The following is a 16,740-nucleotide window of genomic DNA, read 5'->3' on the forward strand; positions in this document are numbered from 1 at the left end:
AGGGGGCACCATAGAAACAGCCACTTGTTCACATATAATAAATAATGGCCTATCTTTCTTGTGAAGCTGTTTTCCAGTCCGTTGGTTCTAACCCACTTGACTGGGACTTTTCAGAAACCATTCAGGGGGTTGATCGTTTTTGGCTGTGTGCCCACACACATTATTCAAACAGACAGATTGGTCCATTTCCAGTGGGCAAACTCACAGGTAAGTTACACACAGCGGCAGATAAGTCACTGGGCCAATGGGGCACAAGCCCAGTGGACCTGGGCAATCAGTGGAGCCCCAGAAAAATGGATCCCCCCATGCCCTGACCAGCACACAAAGCCCTAATCCATCTCTGGTTACACAGTGCAGAAAAGTTAAGGACCGAAGTCAGCATGTGCAGGGGCGGGTCCGGAGTCAGGCATTTCCTGGAACAAGATGCATGTTACCTAGCTCCATTAATTTCCATCTGGCCACTTCCGTAAGTTTCCTTCTACCCAGTGTTTTTGATAGCTGTTTTTGACAGCTTTAATTACTCCCTAATTGCCCCTGCTTTGGGTTTTGTTTATTTCTCTGATGTGTGAAGATGGGTTGGAATAGGCGTACAGCCTTCTCAGGCATTAGTCATTACGTTCCAGCCTGACCCTCGCCTAATAGGTGTGCTTTTTGTCTGCACAAACAGCAGTACTTTTTGCTCTGATATTTGTAATGGATTTCCTGATTTTCCTTTCGCCCCAGAACCATCTGGTCAATAGGATGAAGTCAGGCAGCTGCCCCCGGCCCTGAGATTTTGGGGGGCCCTCAGTGGCTGCCCCAGCCATCATATGGACAGGATGGGGGAGGATTACCTGGGGCAGGGTGCAGCAGCAGCCACAGAGGTTCGCCGCCTCCTGGCCCCCCTGTGCTCACCACACAATGCCAGCGGCAGCCTATTCTGTTGTGCTGTGCCTTCCTTGCTCCAGGGAATCCCTGGCCCCATTGGTTAGGAAGGGAATAAATGGGTGGGAAGGTACTGCTTCTCTGTGGCAGTGGGAGTGGGAAAGGAAGAGCTACCCTGCCGTTTGTTAAAAATACAGTTTTGTTTTTTCCAGATATCGCTAACATAAACTACAGCACACAGTGAACGTTAGTAACTTTATCACCTGAATTCTCTCTGCTGGCTCTCTGGACTTCAGGATTATTACTATCAGTTGTGTGTATCCAGATGTATATTCACTGTGGTAACACAAAGTGTCATCCTGATTGGCTTAGTTTAATGATAAAAAAAAAAAAAAAAGAACTTACTTCTTTGAGGAGAGGAAATAGACACAAATGGTAAAATTCCCTATGCATTTGTAGATCTGTGCCTTGTGATACTTTCTTACTACAACACAGTTTTAGGTTTGATTTTTTTAAATTAATGGCAAAAATGTTATTTTTGACACGTGATTCCAAAGACGTGTCATTCTTTTTACAGTTGTCTGGGCTTGGTTCTGATCTCTCTTGTGTGTGAAGTTTAATAGACTCCAATGAAATTATTCCTGATTTACCACTGTAATTGAGATCCAAATCATACCTAGTTGTCACTACAGCTCTAATTTTTATCCTTTTCTTTTTTTTTTGCAGGAATTGATACAACTTTTCATCTACAACATGTTCATTGTAATTCAGTTCCTGCATTTTAAAAGAGTGCATGCTTGTAACTATTTCAAAAGCTTACTACACACAAATTAACTCCCCACTCTTACCCCTTTATTGTAACCATGAAATTAGAATGAACCAGTAATGGGCTAAGCCAGGGAAAATTTGAGGAGATTTTTTCCTGGTATTAAGAAGGATCTCAGATATCACTTCTCTGTGCAAGTAATTTTTCACTAATGTACAATTAGCTCCCATGGCTTAGATTGTATTTTGATTAGTAGAGCTAAGCTAAACAAATGACTTGTTTCTACCTATGGATTCAACAGCTTCCCAGGTCTAAAGACTCATCCATTGTCTGTCAGCAAAATCCCATGATAAAATTACGCCATTGATGCTATGGGCCCCATTCAGTGTTTTCAAAGGTTTTGTCCCCTGGGGTTGCAGGCTTGACTCGTTGACATGAAAGGGGCTTAACTGGGTTTTTGCATTGTTTCCTTTCTAACTTTGGAAAAGTACGTCAGCTTAACAGGCTTTATTCTGCTGGCTGGCCTATGGCAGTGTTCCTTAAACTATGTTCCATGGAACACTAGGGGCGCGTCTACACTGGGAACGAACTTCAGAGTTAACTTAGAAGTTAGGCACTACATTGAAGTAGCCAGCAGAGAGTCTACACACATTTTCCCTTACTTCAGAGCCCAACTTCGAAGTCCTTACTCCATTCCCAGGAATGGAGTAGTGCCCTACTTCGAAGTTTAACTTCAAAGTAGGGTATGTGTAGACACAACTTACAACTTCGAAGTTATTTTTGTAGTGTAGACACAGCCGGGGTGTTCCGTGAACAACTTGCAGGTGTACCGTGAGCGTTTGGACGAAGGATTCAAAGTTTTACAATAAAGCTATAATTTCTGTTATAAAACCAGAAGCAATGTTACTTCTTCATTGCTACGATACCTGATTAAATTACTTCATTTTGGTTTTGCTGTCTATGTTGCTGTTTGTTATTTTTTTTGGTCGGACAACAATTTTTTTCGAAGAAGAAAATGTTCATAGGGGTTTTGTATAAAAAAATTTTAATTTAAAAGATTATTTTGGGCAGTTTTTTTTTTTTTTTTTTTAAAGAACAGCTGCTTTAGGTAGGGGCTTTCCATGGGCAACACTGGTAATGGAGTTTTTTTTACAGAACAATAGTGCAAAGGCTGGGTAAATGGCCTTGGTAGAAGAGGGCCATTGAATTGTATAATTCTGCGGTGTCCAATACATTCGCCAACTGCCACATGTGGTGAATAGGACACTGCATTGTGGCCAATATGGGGGTGGTAAACCCACGGTTCTTGGAGCCTTTAAATGTGGCTCCATCTGAGAACTGCTTGATGGGAGAAGCACGTGGCGGTGTTGGTGGCAGCACTGGTGGCAGCTTCACAGGTGGCGGCTCCAGCTGCTTCAGTGGCTGTGGTGAGTCGCCGGCATTGTATTAGAATGGCGGTGGGGTGGGGCTGGAGTGCCTGGCTCTGGGGAAGAGGGAAGGCATTTATTTAGAGCGGGGAGGAGTGGGAGGCTGGGGGGCAAATAGTGTGGCGAATATGAAAAGATGACAGCCACAAGTGTGGCAATCTTTGAATTCCTATTGGACACAGCTGGTATAGCTCCTGCAATGGATAGACGGTTTATCCAGAACTTCTGCGCTTTGTCTTGAGCACATTCATTCTTGCTTGCCAAGAAGAGAAACTGTGAACTTACTGGTACCACTTTGTAGCAGACCAATTGAATGGATAAATCAATACAAATGACATCATGGGTCAAGATGTGTTTTTGAGTGCAGGCAAGTAGTTGACCAAATACTTCACACACAGCCCATCACTTACTGAGCCTGTGTGAGAGCAGGATTGGTTCTGCGATGGCTGATGTTGCATTCTAATGAATAAAGGGAGCAGAGTGTGTCGCACTCAACAACTGACTTTCTATAGCAAGGAGAGTAAAACTAAACAAGGGCAATTCAGTTGGATGGTGTGGGAGTTTAGTTATAATATCCACTGATGGGAAACTCAGGTTAGGGGTGACGCTTGGTCCTGCAACCTTCCTCACTTCAGCAGTCCCACTCAGGTCACTGTACCTATTCACAGTGAGTAAAGTCAACAGAAATTGCCCTTAATCTTGCCGTTGTCAGGGTATAGCTACACGACGGAGTTATTCTGGAATAGTGTATTCCAGAGTTGTCATTCCAAAAGAAACTATTCCAGAATAATGTGCTCACACTGCAGGGAAGCCCTGGAAAAAGCAACACTTATTCCGAAAGTGTGTTTACACACAATAGCGCCTATTTCAGATTAGAGCCCCGGTAGCAATACTACATCTACGCAGCAAAGTTATTTCAGAATACACTATTCCAGAATAGTTTATTTCAAAATAGCCTCTATTCCCTGTCTACACAGCTCCCTTTTCAAAACATCTGTTTCACAATAGGCACTTTTTCTCACAGAGGGCTTGTCTACATTAGCCTCCTCCTTCAAAGGGGGCATGTAAACAAGCCCAATTGGTGAATAGCAACAAGGTGCTGTGGAGCATATGCAGCACCTCATTAGCATAATTCCCGCCACGGACACATCAAAGTTGCTCATTCGAAGCACCAGCAAGCGGTGGAGCTGTGGGCATTTCGAAGTCCCCGTACAACTTCAGAGTTTCCTTACTCCCGACGTGATGAGGCTTACCCAATTGGAAATAAGTCACCCGCTATTTAAAATTATTTCACAATAGTAGTTGCATTGTGTAGATGCTCACAAAGTTATTTTGGAATAGCCGCCATTATTTTGAAATAACTTTGCTGTGTAGATACACCCTCAGAGCGCTATTTTGGAACTAACATGTCGGCCCTGCAGCAGGGACAATGCTGATTACCTCACTTTTTGGGTAACCAAGTAGTTGGCTTATTCGGCACTCCTGATGGTATCCTTGGAAGAAAGAACAGTTCAGTCAGAAGGAGAGCACAAAACAAGGACAGCCTGGCAGCTAAGACATGCAAAACAGGTCAGAACGGAGCACTGAACTGCTGTCTCATGGTGAGCTTTGCATTCGTGCATGCGCCCACGTACAAGGGTGCTGACTCAAGCCCCGCTTATCCTTGCCTATGAGATATGGAGTCTCGCAGAATGTTAGTAGCGCAGTGTTGCCTTTGTTTGCTGGTCAGAAGCCTGCAGTGACAAATGCAGCTGGCCAACGGCTAATAATGAGCCCTTAGTGAGAGATACTATGCAAATCTCTGGCTGATACCTAAATCAGTGGAGTTCTCATTCCTCAAAGACCCCTTTGTTGGGAACAAGTAAACAAACTGTTAGTTCCACATGACAGGGCCTCAAAAATTATAATACAGCCGGCATCTACTAGCCAGAGGCCAATAGGAACGATTGCAGGGTGTGTGCACAGTTGAGGGGCAATGCCTTACGTCTTACCTATGCTAGGGAAATTACCTTCTACTGACAGTGGGTGTCAGTCACAGGTGCAGTGAGAAACTGGGGCTTCTCAAATGACACTTCATACAGTTTGTCCTGATCTTGCAATTAACATGTTCAGCTCACTTTGGCATGTTTTGCATCATGGCCAATGCAGATTAATTTGTGGGTAGCAACAAGCCTCGAGTGAGAAGCCTGAGTTCATGCTTTTCATACTGCACTCCTAGGAAGGCGAGCAAACCAGGCGATTTCAGCCAGGGTGCTGTCAAACAAACTACTCAGACCTTTTACTGATAAAACACATTGGGGGTTGGTGCCCAGCTGCCACATCTGTACATTTTCATCTGCATTCTTTTCTTTTCTCCCCCACCCCATTTTGTCATCATTCTCTCTCCCCCGCCCACCCATCTCCATCCACCCCATGGTTTCTTTCCCTTATTTGTGTTCATTGACCCCTTTTCTTTATAATTTTTGGCTGCTCTCCCCTTTCCCTGCACTCCGGAAGGCTATGATGATGGAGACATCAGCCACAGGGGAGCCAGAACAGGCTTTCACCTGACTCTGTGCTGCGACAGCAGAGAAAAGCGTTAGCAGACAAGCTGCTTCTTGAGACTGTAGCCCTGGATGGGTCAGCTGGAGGAGAATCACAGATCATCTAGTACATTAGACCTTAGAACAGTGAGGCTGGTGAGCTCCAACTGGCTCTTTAATACATCTCCTGTGGCCCTCTGGAGCAGATATTAAAATGCTGTATGATTTAATTAGTGCTGTGTGGGAGAGGTTCATGGGGAATCTCTGTGTGTGTCTTTGGCTAACTGTACCCAGGGAAGGAATCCTCCTGATAGGGAGGTCTCAGGCTGGGAAGAGTGTGGGGGAAACCCATTGTATGTGGGGGTATCAGGGTGGGGGTCCCACAGGGAGAATCCCAGTATGGAGGTCCCAGGCTGGGGATCACTGTAGGAAAGGTCTGGGAGCAGACCTAGTGGCAGGGGTCCTCACAGGCAGGGCATGTCTGGGTACAATCCTGGGGGGAATCTCCGGTAGGCAGGAGAGATATACCTATATCATAGAACTGGAAGGGACCTTCAGAGGTCACCACGTCCACTCCCCTGACCTCTCTGCAGAACCTATCACCACCCCTGACAGATTTTTTTTTTAAATAAAAAAACCTCTGTTTGCCCCAGACACCTTAATGGCCACCTCAAGGACTTAACTCACAACCATGGGCTTACAAGGCCAATACTCAAACCACTGAATCCAGGTGGTGGTGGTGGTGGTGGTGGTGGCTGGGGGGGGGGGGGGCGGGGGGGGGAGAGAGAGAGAGAGAGAGAGAGAGAGAGGTTGGCGGATATAGGGAACCCCGGCGGGGGGGGTTGTCAGGCTGGGATCACGGGGGAATCTCGGTGGGAGGAGTCTGGCTGGGGCCCCGGGGAACCCCGGCGGGGGGGGGGATCAGGCTGGGATCACGGGGGAACCCCGGCGGGGGCGGATCATGCTGGGATCACGGGGGAACCCCGGCGGGAGGGGATCATGCTGGGATCACGGGGGAACCCCGGCGGGGGGATCAGGCGGGGATCACAGGGGAACCCCGGCGGGGGGGTTGTCAGGCTGGGATCACGGGGGAACCCCGGCGGGAGGGGATCATGCTGGGATCACGGGGGAACCCCGGCGGGGGGATCAGGCGGGGATCACAGGGGAACCCCGGCGGGGGGGTTGTCAGGCTGGGATCACGGGGGGATCAGGCGGGGATCACAGGGGAACCCCGGCGGGGAGGGGGTCAGGCTGGGTCCTCGGGGGAACCCCGGCGGGGGTAGTGTTTCAGGCTGGGGTTCCGGGGGAATCCCGTCCCGCCGGGGGGATGTCAGGCTGGGCCCCCCATGCGGTCCCGGGGCGTGCGCTGGGCAATGCCCGCGGGGGATGCGGCTCTCCGGGTGGCGGCCGGCGGCCCTGCGCCTTTAACGGGCGGCGGGAGGGGGCCGGCAGACGCCGTGGACGTGCCGGTGCCGCCTCCTCTCCACGCCCCGCGCTCCCCTTCCTGCCAGGCCGCCGCCGCCGCGCAGGGACCGGCCCGGTTCGGCTGCTCCGCCTCCTCTGGCTGCCGCCGCCGCCGCTGCGGGAGTCGCTGTGCCCGGGCCCGCCGCGCGGTGAGTGGTGGCTGTGCTCGGGCCCGGGCCGGACGGGCTCGGCTGGGGAGCTGCGCTGCGCGCCCGCCCGGCTAGGCCCCGCCGGGGGCACCGACTGGCCCGGCTCAGACCGGGCTGCGAGGGAAGCGCGGGGAACCCCAGGCCTGGGCCGCACGGGAGGGGTGCGGGGCCCCTGCGGGAACGCGGGGGGACCTAGGGGACAAGGTGTGGGGGAGCCCTGCAGGGCGGGGGTCCCAGAGGGGCGGGGTCTCCCCTGCGGGAGCATTGGGGGGTCGTAGGGAAGAGGGTGCGGGGGGGAGCCCTGCAGGGCGGGGGTCCCATGGGGGCGGGGTCGCCCCTGCGGGAGCATTGGGAGTGGGTCCCATGGGGAGCGTGTGCGGAGAGCCCCCCCGCAGCAGCATGGGGGGGCTCTATGGGGAGCGAGGTCTCCCCTGCTGGGGCATTGGGGGAATCCCACCCGGGGGCAGTGTCTGCATGTGAGGACCTTGGAGGGGGTTGAGGGGACCCTGCCTGTGGATAAGGGAGACCCTTGGGGGGGGGTGAGGGGAGGGCTCCCTAAGACTTTGAGGAGCAAAGGGTTGGAATCTGGGTTCAGAGCTGCCCTGGTCTGTCTCCCTGGGCAGAGTGGTGCCCTCCCAGAGGGGCTGTGTTCGGGGCGGGGGGAGTGGTGTGCATTAGTCTCCAGGGATGCGGTGGGATTTTGCTGTGTGATTCACTGATGTATTTACTACTCATTTCCCCTTCTGCCAGCCTCTTGGTGATCTATGGGGGGCTGGGATGGGCTTGTGGCCTTGCACTCTGATGCTATCTCAGGGTCTTAACCCTAAGTTCTGATGCTGTTCTCACTGGAGGTTGGAGATGTAAAATTTCCACACGTGCACCAGGCCCCCAGTAGCCTGGGTGGGAGATGTGTGCTAAATAGCTCAAGTGCTGAGGCCCCAAGAGGCTGCTTCTCTGGGGGGTGTGTGTGTGTGTGTTTTGTAGTGGCTTAATTTTAGTGCACTTTGGTTCTTAAAACAGGAAGTGTTGAAAATGAATTGTGTGTGTGCAGGGGAAAATGGAGAGGTTTCCTTGCCTCTGATAGTGGTGTTGGAACAATTTGTATAGCACAGGTGCTGAGAGCTATCGAAACAAACTGTAAACCTTGCCCAAACTGGGGGAAACCACTTCAAGCCAGAAGGTGTGGCCACACCCTAGTTCCAGCCTCTCTGGATCTAGTCATCTTTGGATATTACAAAATCATCTTTGCTAGGGAAGACTTTTTGCCTTTGGGTAACAGCAGACTGACCCAAACATGATGTTTCAAGAAAATATTTTCCCTGAGTTCCTGAACCTCCATGTCACCTGCTGTTGTAAATACGTGGTGCAAGCATGGAGATCGTGCTTATGATTGCTGAGGTGATGGCTAATGTCCTGCTTTTCCCTTGAATGAAGAACATTTGCAAACAAGGAGGAAAAAGGAAACCTTGCTTTTACTGATGTAAGGAATAAATGTGATCAACAAGAGTAAGTGACATAATCACCAAATGCCAGAATGATTTTAAATGAAAGAGTATTTGGTACTTTCAGTCTTCCCTCCTTTTACATAACAAGCTACAAAGGCAGAATCATAAGACTATCCAGCCTAAACTAAAATGGTTTTGTAGGCCTCTAGCAGTAGTTTGGCTAAACTCGGGTTTAGGTAAGGTGCAATTGAGTGTATGAATTATTTCAAGTAGGTGTTGCTGCTTTTGATTGGTGTTCACAATAGAAAGTTTTGGAGGACATGCTAGCTAGCTGCTCCTTAAAGTTAGACTTCAGTATGCAAACATTCTGCACTTACATTTTGCTATATGCATAATAGTATAGGGAAATCTAAAAAACCTTTGTATTTTTCAACAGTATGGAGTATATATACTTAAGTCCTATTTCTGAGAAGATACTTTGTACTAGTTCATTAATTCCAACTTCAAAGCTTCAGAATCTCATTTAAAATTAAACTTGATGTTATAAGCTCTGGAAACATATTTAAAAATCTGAGAAAAACAGAAAGCTACTATGCTGTATATTTTAGATATATCTCTCTTAAAGTGGGTCTCTCTCTTGATTTGCAGTGACAGCTGTACAGTGAGCATGTCGTACACAGATTCATCATCGTTTAGTCACTACACTAACTTTGATAAAACTGCTGTAAGAAGTGATTGTCTTGGAGGTTTTTATAAACTGCATGTTCATTCCCTCAGAAAAAGAGAAGTTCATTGTCTTAAACAACTACTTTACAGTCCTTCCTCATCTAGGAATTAGACAGCAAAGCATTCTGGATACAAACCTATGGAACCAAAAGAACAAAGTAAATCAAACTTATAGCAAATTCAGACATGTTTTGAAAGGTCATACAAGTCAAATTTGCTTCAAACTCAATTTAAAACCATTTGCATAACTTTGAAAAAAATCCCATGGATGAACTAATACATTTGTTAAAAAACATAAATAATTCCCTTGTAGCGCTAGCAACTAAATTGCTGCAGCATTTTGCTAATTTGGAGACTCTTTGTGAAATAGACTCTATATGTGAAATAGACTAGTCCATTTTTTGTTGACCAAGTTGAGTTTAGCAACATGAATTTCACTATGTAATATAATTAACGACAGTTGACTCTGGAGAGTACTAATTACTTCAAAAAAACTAACAGGTCCATCCAATTTCATTTTCATTTCTTTTGTACAGTGAAGTTCTTTTAAAATTTAAAAGAGAGGTTTAGGTTGAGGAGGATAATCAGGGTATTTTTTTAAAAGAACAAAAACAAAAAAGGTGCTATATGACAATATGAATGTGCTTATAATTAAAATATTTGTACTAATCCAATTATTTAAATGCAAGGACATGAAGAGATAAGCAGCTCCTGCAAGGTATTATGCACAAAATGAGTGTATATTTCCTTGCAGTATAATGACCTTAACTCTCTCTCCCATGCATTGTTGGTTTTATATTCCAGTTTTTATCTTGATAGTAATATCTGAATACTAGCACTAACATATGAGAAGTACTGGTTAAGATCAACTAAAGTAGAGTGTCTTAAAAATACAAATGGCTTTTTCGTTAGAATAATGTGTGTATTATATAATTTAATATGAAAATTGTATAATGTGCTCACTTGAATCTTAGGAAGGTGCCTTTGCATTTTAGGCCACAGAGTATGTAATTGCTCTTCTTTTCCAAAAGCAATGTCTATATTTTGAGATCAGTAATGATTATTAGGAGGTCAGAGTACAGGCCATTTTTGTGATCTATTTTCTTTATAACAGGCTGGGAAAGACTAAAGTCTTTTAACTCTTTATCTTGTATGAAGTGCTTGAGCTGTATAAGTGATAGCCTTTTTTTTTTTCCCCTGTAGGCTTTTGTAATGCCACCTATCACTGTGCTATTAGAGCACCTTTTTCATTAAAAAAAATTGTTAGCAGTCTAATGGCTTTCAACTTGTGTATGTATAAGACTACATGTGCTTTCAGTTTAATGGATGTTTGAAGCAGATAAAGAAAAACCTTGCTCAGAAAGCTAAGGGTTTGCCCTGAAAATCAAAGAGCTGTTTGGTATGTTGCATCTTTCTTGAAATGTTCGAGTTTGCTCAGAGATCCCCAGCTTTGCAGGATTGGGTTGACAGTGATTTTCTACCTGGTAGAGTTCCTGAGCCTAATTCTGATTGCAGTTTCCAGCCACAAGCAGCCTGTCTAACTTGCTTTCCTGCATTTTTGCTCATATATCTTATGTTGATGTTGCTTTTTGAGTGCAGTGATTAAAATACAACTTTTTTTTGCATAGAACTCAGCGAGGAAACATTGGGTTGGGATGAGAATGAAAATGAGCTGGGTACTTGCTAACTAGACAATACTTACGGCTTTTTTTACTTATCTGTCTAGAGAGTCTTAAAATATAGTATGCTTTAAATTCTGCTTAAAAGGTGAGGCAGAAAGAAGTGTTTAATAAATCTCAGTTGGTTGTGTGGTGGTGGTAAGGAAGTAAGCAATATTCAGATGATGTAAGCTTTGTTAGAATTATTGCAGGGCGAGGGCAAGACTCACTCAAGCCTGCATACAGCACTGTGATTATTCAGTTAACATACAACAGCTTTTTTTAACATCGTTCCTTACCCCACCTATTTCTGAGATTCGATGATCTTAGGTCAAAGTACTCAAATCACTGCTCGGAACAGGTTACCATAAATAATTGGTGCTTACCACAATTTTTTAGAAACTGCAATTCTTGGCTCAGTTCAGTGGTTGTGTGGAAAAAGTTGGTAGGTCTGTGCTTTAAATGTAAGTTTAAATGTAAATGTGATTTAAATCTAAGAGTGTTACTGTGGAGGAGAGAGTTGAAGAACGAAAGCTTTGATGCTGGGAAAGAAGTTAACTAGTTAACATCTATTAAAATATGGAAATGCATAAAATAGTTCAAAGGAGGATAGATGAATATAAGGAAGTTACATTAAAATATAGAAAAAAACAACAAGAAGTCCTGTGGCACCTTATAGACTAACAGATCCTTTGGAACATAAGCTTTTGTGGGCAAAGACCCGCTTCGTCAGATCTAGCAATTTTTCACTCCACCAGGGTGCTTGTAGTTTGTTTCGGGGCCGATTACATGATAGTAAGTATTGAATCTAGTAAAACTGTATTTCTTGTAATGCGATACATCCGAAGCATTTATTGTAAATATTAAGGGCAAAATATATGCATGTGTGTTCTGGCTCTTACCACTTGCTTAGTTAGTGGCAAAAAGTAGCAGAATGGAACTGTTTTCAGGCAAGCACTATTGGATGAATTTTGAGGTCTCTGTAAAGGCACATGCCCACCAGGTAAATGGGGCCCTACAGCGAAGAGGCTCCGACCCAAGGGTGGGTCTGTTCGGACCAGTAAGACTGAATTGGTGATCTAAATATCTACTCCAGCCAAATCAAACTTTGCTATGACTGCAGCTCCAGTTGTGGAACGGGACCCTATTGTGCCAGGTGGTGTAAACGCACAATAAAAGTTGTTCCTTCCCTAAAGAATTTACAGCAGGACCAGCCTGCAGGTTGGATCGGGCCTGCCAAGCCTTTTGATTTGGCTCGTGGCTGCCCCTGTGGCAGGGAGCAGCACTGCTCAAAGCAACTGTTGCTCCCTCTAAGAATCATAGAATTCTAGGGCGGGAAGGGACCTCAGGAGGTCATCAAATTCATACCCCGGGCCAACGCAGGACCAAGCCTAATTAAATCATCCCAGCCAGGACTTTGTCAAGCCAGGACTTAAACCTCTAGGGATGGAGATTCCTCCACCTCTCTAGGTAACACATTCCAGTGCTTCCCCACCCTCTTAGTGAAATAGTTTTTCCTAATGTGCAACCTACGCCTCCCACTCTGTAACTTGAGACCACTGCTCCTGGTTCTGCCTTCCTCACTACTGAGAACAGCCTCTCTCCATCCTCTTTAGAGCCCCCCTTTAGGAAGTTGAAGGCTGCTGCTATCAAATCACTCTCACTCTTCTCTCTTGCAAACTAAATAAGCCCAAGTCCCTTAGCTTCTCCGTGTAGGTCATGTGCTCCAGCTGCCTAATAACTTGCATTGCCCTCCAATGGACCCTCTCCAGTGCATCCGCACCCTTTCTACATTTGGGAGGTGGCCCCAGAACTGGACACAGTACTCCCAGATGTAGCCTCTCTAGGGCCAAAGAGAGGAGAGTAATAGCTTATCTAGCTCTGCTGGGAATGTTCCTCCTAATGCACCCCAATATACTTTTAGCCTTCTTGGTTGCAAGGGCACACTGTTGATTCATATCCAGCCTCTCATCCACTGTAATTCCCAGGTCCTTCTCTGCTGCATTGCTGCTTAACCAGTCGGTCCCCAGCTTGTAACAATGCTTGGGATTCTTTGTCCGAAGTGCAGGACTCTGCACTTGTCCTTGTTGAACCTCATCAGATTTCTTTTGGCCCAATCCTCCAATTTATCTAGGTTACTCTGGCCCCTATCCCTACCCTCCCATGTATCTATCTGTCCTCCTAGTTTAGGGTCATCTGTAGATTTGCTGAGGATGCATATCTATCCCTCATCCAGGTCGTTAATAAAGATGTTGAACAATACCGACCTTTGGGGCACTCCACTTGATACCAACCGCCAACCAGACATCAAGCTGTTGAGCACTACCCATTGGGCCTGATTAGCTAGCTAGCTTTCTATCCACTTTACAATCCATTTATCCAATCCATACTTCCTTAATGTGCAGGCAAGAATATTGTGAGACACCGTTTCAAAAACTTTGCTGAAGTCAAGGGATATCACATCCATTGACTTACTCATGTCCACAGAGCCAGTTACCTCATCATAGAAGCTAATCAGGTTGGTCGGGCATGACTTGCCCTTGGTGAATCCACGTTGACTATTCCTGATTGCTTTCCTCTCTTCGAAGTGCTTCAAAATGGATTCTTTGAGGATCCCCTCCATGATTTTTCTGGGGACTGAGGTAGGGCTGACTGAGCCAAGCTCTCTGCACTGCACCCATACCCACTCCTAGACCCTGCACCCCAACCCCCTGCCCCAGGTCACAATCTTTATCCTTCTCAGACCCTATCCTGCATCCCAGTCCCACAACTGGAGCTTCTTGCTGCACTCAAACTCCATCCAACTCCTGACCCCCTCCGTAGAAAAGTGTGGCCCTTTATTACTACCAAAATCTTGGAGTGGCCCCTTCCATCAAAAATATTGCCCACCCTTTAGGTAACTGATTGTGTTAAACTGAGATATTGCGGTGGGCAAGTTGGGGACAGGCAGGTGGAGAATTACAAGAAGGTCATGTTTGATGGCATTTTCATCTTCTATGTGCTTGTGTGATGGCTGTAAAAACAGCTTCCAGCAGAAATAAATCTGCTCTTCTTTCAGTCTGTCTTATTAGAAATAGTTCTTGGCCACATGACCATGCACAAATTGGTAGAAAGTAGGATTCAGAGGAGAGTCTTTCCATCCTCAGTCATGCTGGATTCAGACCAAGCAAACACTTTTGAATCTGGACTCCTCCTTTTCAGACTAATTCCCTAGCCACCGGTGTGCAGAGAATCTTTGATTTTGAAAGACAGGTAGAGCTCTCAACCCATCCCCCCACTTCCTGCTGAAACATTGTGGTTGCCTACTTTACAGTTGTCTGAGGTTGGATAAGTGAGGCAGGCTATGCTGAAATTTAATTGGGCTTTTCAGTGCAAAATTAAGAATCCGCTTTTGAGTTGGGGAGAGGGAATGGCAGCTCACATCCTGGTCCTGCCTAAAATAAATACAGGAATTGCTCATGTCTATCTAATTCCTCAGTGCGTTTGCATCACAGAGGAATTAGAAGTAACTTCTGTATTGGATTCTTTGCATACAAACTCTGCCCTGCGGAATAATTGCTTCACTGCTACTGGCTGTGTTTAGGAGTTGTGATTTAATTCTATTATATCTGAATGAATACATAAATCTTTATAAATGAGCTTAAAGGGACGCTGTCAGGTCAACCAAGGCTCTAAAGATAGGTGCTGGGCTTTGTAAACGCTTGGTTTGGACACGTACCATGTTAAAAGAAATCTTAAATGGAGCCCCTCAGTTACTGTTGTGTGTTGTCGTGTTCTCTACCCAAACACTGCAGCATCCTGTGAGTGGAGGAGGTAACAGAAAGTGAAACTTCCAAGAGGTGTGACTAGCCTGTTTTTGCCCAAGGTGGCTGGGATACAAAGGGGGCAGAGGTTTTGGTGGTTGAAGTTGTTAATAATGTAATATTATGTGTCTATTAAGGTAGCTTTAAGCCCCCCGCATCCTTTTTATTGCTTCTTTTGAGACTTAATGTAGGATTTTCATGTTTCTCCTGGTTGTAGCTCCCTTTTCTGGGTAGTCCCAAATGAGGGGATTTGCTGAACAAGGGGAGGTCAGGCCTCCTGGCTGCTTCAGGTGGGGGGCATCGCCATCCTGCTGGCTGGGCTCCTCTCTTGGCCTCTGCCAGCTCCCTGCCCTCGGGCTTTCTAGGAGGGCTCCATTCCCCAGTGGGCCTTTCTGGCTGATTCCCTGCCACAGGGAAGCCAGGCTCTCCTGGCTTGGACAGGTGCCCTGCTGCTGCCAGGCTGCCAGAGGGATCCATGCCCTAGCTGGCTTCCCTGCGGAGGGGCTCCTCTGTCCCAGCTAGGCTACCCACTGCTGTGGGGAATTCTGGCAGGGTCCATGCCCCAACTGGGCTTCCCAGCTGGCTCCCCATTGTGGGGGTCCCCTGGCCAGTGCTCCCTGTCCTAGCTGGACTCCCGGGCTGGATCCCTGCTCTGAGGCTGCCTACCCTGGGGCTTCTTCTGTAATCTTGTGATAAAATTCTTTTGTAGATGACTGCTTATTATTGAATGTCTCAGGGGAAACTCGTTAACCTCCCATAGATTTGTGTATTCCAGTTCCTGGTGCTGGATTTATGTCCATATATCCTTTGGTGATGACTGTCCTTTTTATCCTGTGTACGAACCCCTTCTGGTGTGGCTGATGTAGTTAAGTCCTATGGTGGATATTGCTTTTATAGATACAGGGATAGATTTGGCAGAGGGGTTTGTGTTCCTGGGTTAGTGTTTCTGTGGTATGGTGTGTGGCCGCTGGTGAGTATTGTCTTGAGGTTGTAATATGTTTTGTAAACTTGCGGTGCTTGCAAGCCACACTTCTTGTGGTTTTAATCCCTATTATTTATAAGATTGTCCTCCAGCAGCGTTCACACCCTTGCTCTCCAGTATCCTTTGTTAGGATTAGTAGAGAACAGTAAACCAAGCAGGTGCGTTTCTAGTTGCCTGTTGTCTGGTTACTTCTTCTCAGGGATCACTGAATAGTCCTATACTTGGTCTGCTTGCGCCATACTTCTTACCATTGGTGCTTCTGGCTTGGCCTGAGAAGAATTTGTGGATGCCAGCCTCCAGTGTCTAGAGCTACTCTGAACAGGATTCATTTGCAATGCCTACTGAAACTTCTTGTCAATGCTCCCACTTCAAATTGGAGAGGGGCAACCCCCTATTTTTCTGGAGAAAATCCATCTTAAAAATATCCCTGTGAGATTTCTTGAGTGACGACTTCCCATTCTGCCCAGAACACTCTTTTAAAGTATAGAACTGTTGCTGGTGTTACAGAATCTAAACTGTCTCCTGAAGAATCACTGGGGAAGAAGCTGGGTTTGTTTTGACTTCCTCAATCTTCCATGAACTTGGGCTTGTTTGTTCTGTCCTGGATTGTACACCCTAACTAAGTGGAAGGGATTGACAGGGTCAATCTGAGGCTGTGTAGTTCCATTGAGTGTATGATGGCCAACTCAAAGAAAGCAAAGCATGATTTAGAAGTCTTTGAAACATCCATATAATTTGTAAGGACAATTGAGGAATGAGATCCTTTCAATTACAGATATGTGCACCCACAGTTCATGCTGCTTTCTCTTGGACAATAGCTGTTAACTGGTTCTCTTGAAGATAGGATTATTTCTTGGTGGCTTTCTGGAAGCAACTTGGGTAATTGAGTTATAAGCGATATTTGTAAGCTCTTCTGTAGGTTAGACCTGGGGTC

At 46.3% G+C, this 16,740-nt stretch overlaps 1 protein-coding gene across 3 annotated transcripts in view; it reads left to right on the forward strand.

Annotated features, from left to right (window-relative positions):
- The first annotated feature begins 7,050 nt into the window (after positions 1 to 7,050).
- Positions 7,051 to 16,740, forward strand: part of KTN1 (kinectin 1) — a 111,073-nt gene continuing 101,383 nt past the window's right edge. For 2 of the 3 annotated variants that reach the window (XM_074996238.1, XM_074996240.1), the window contains exon 1: positions 7,051 to 7,192. The gene's annotated coding sequence lies outside the window, so the exon portion shown is untranslated. The remainder of the gene's footprint in view (positions 7,193 to 16,740) is intronic. The other variant, XM_074996239.1, reaches the window with a different exon arrangement.

The sequence above is a fragment of the Carettochelys insculpta genome, chromosome 6 (genome assembly GCF_033958435.1).
Source record: "Carettochelys insculpta isolate YL-2023 chromosome 6, ASM3395843v1, whole genome shotgun sequence".
Lineage (NCBI taxonomy): Eukaryota > Metazoa > Chordata > Testudines > Carettochelyidae > Carettochelys > Carettochelys insculpta.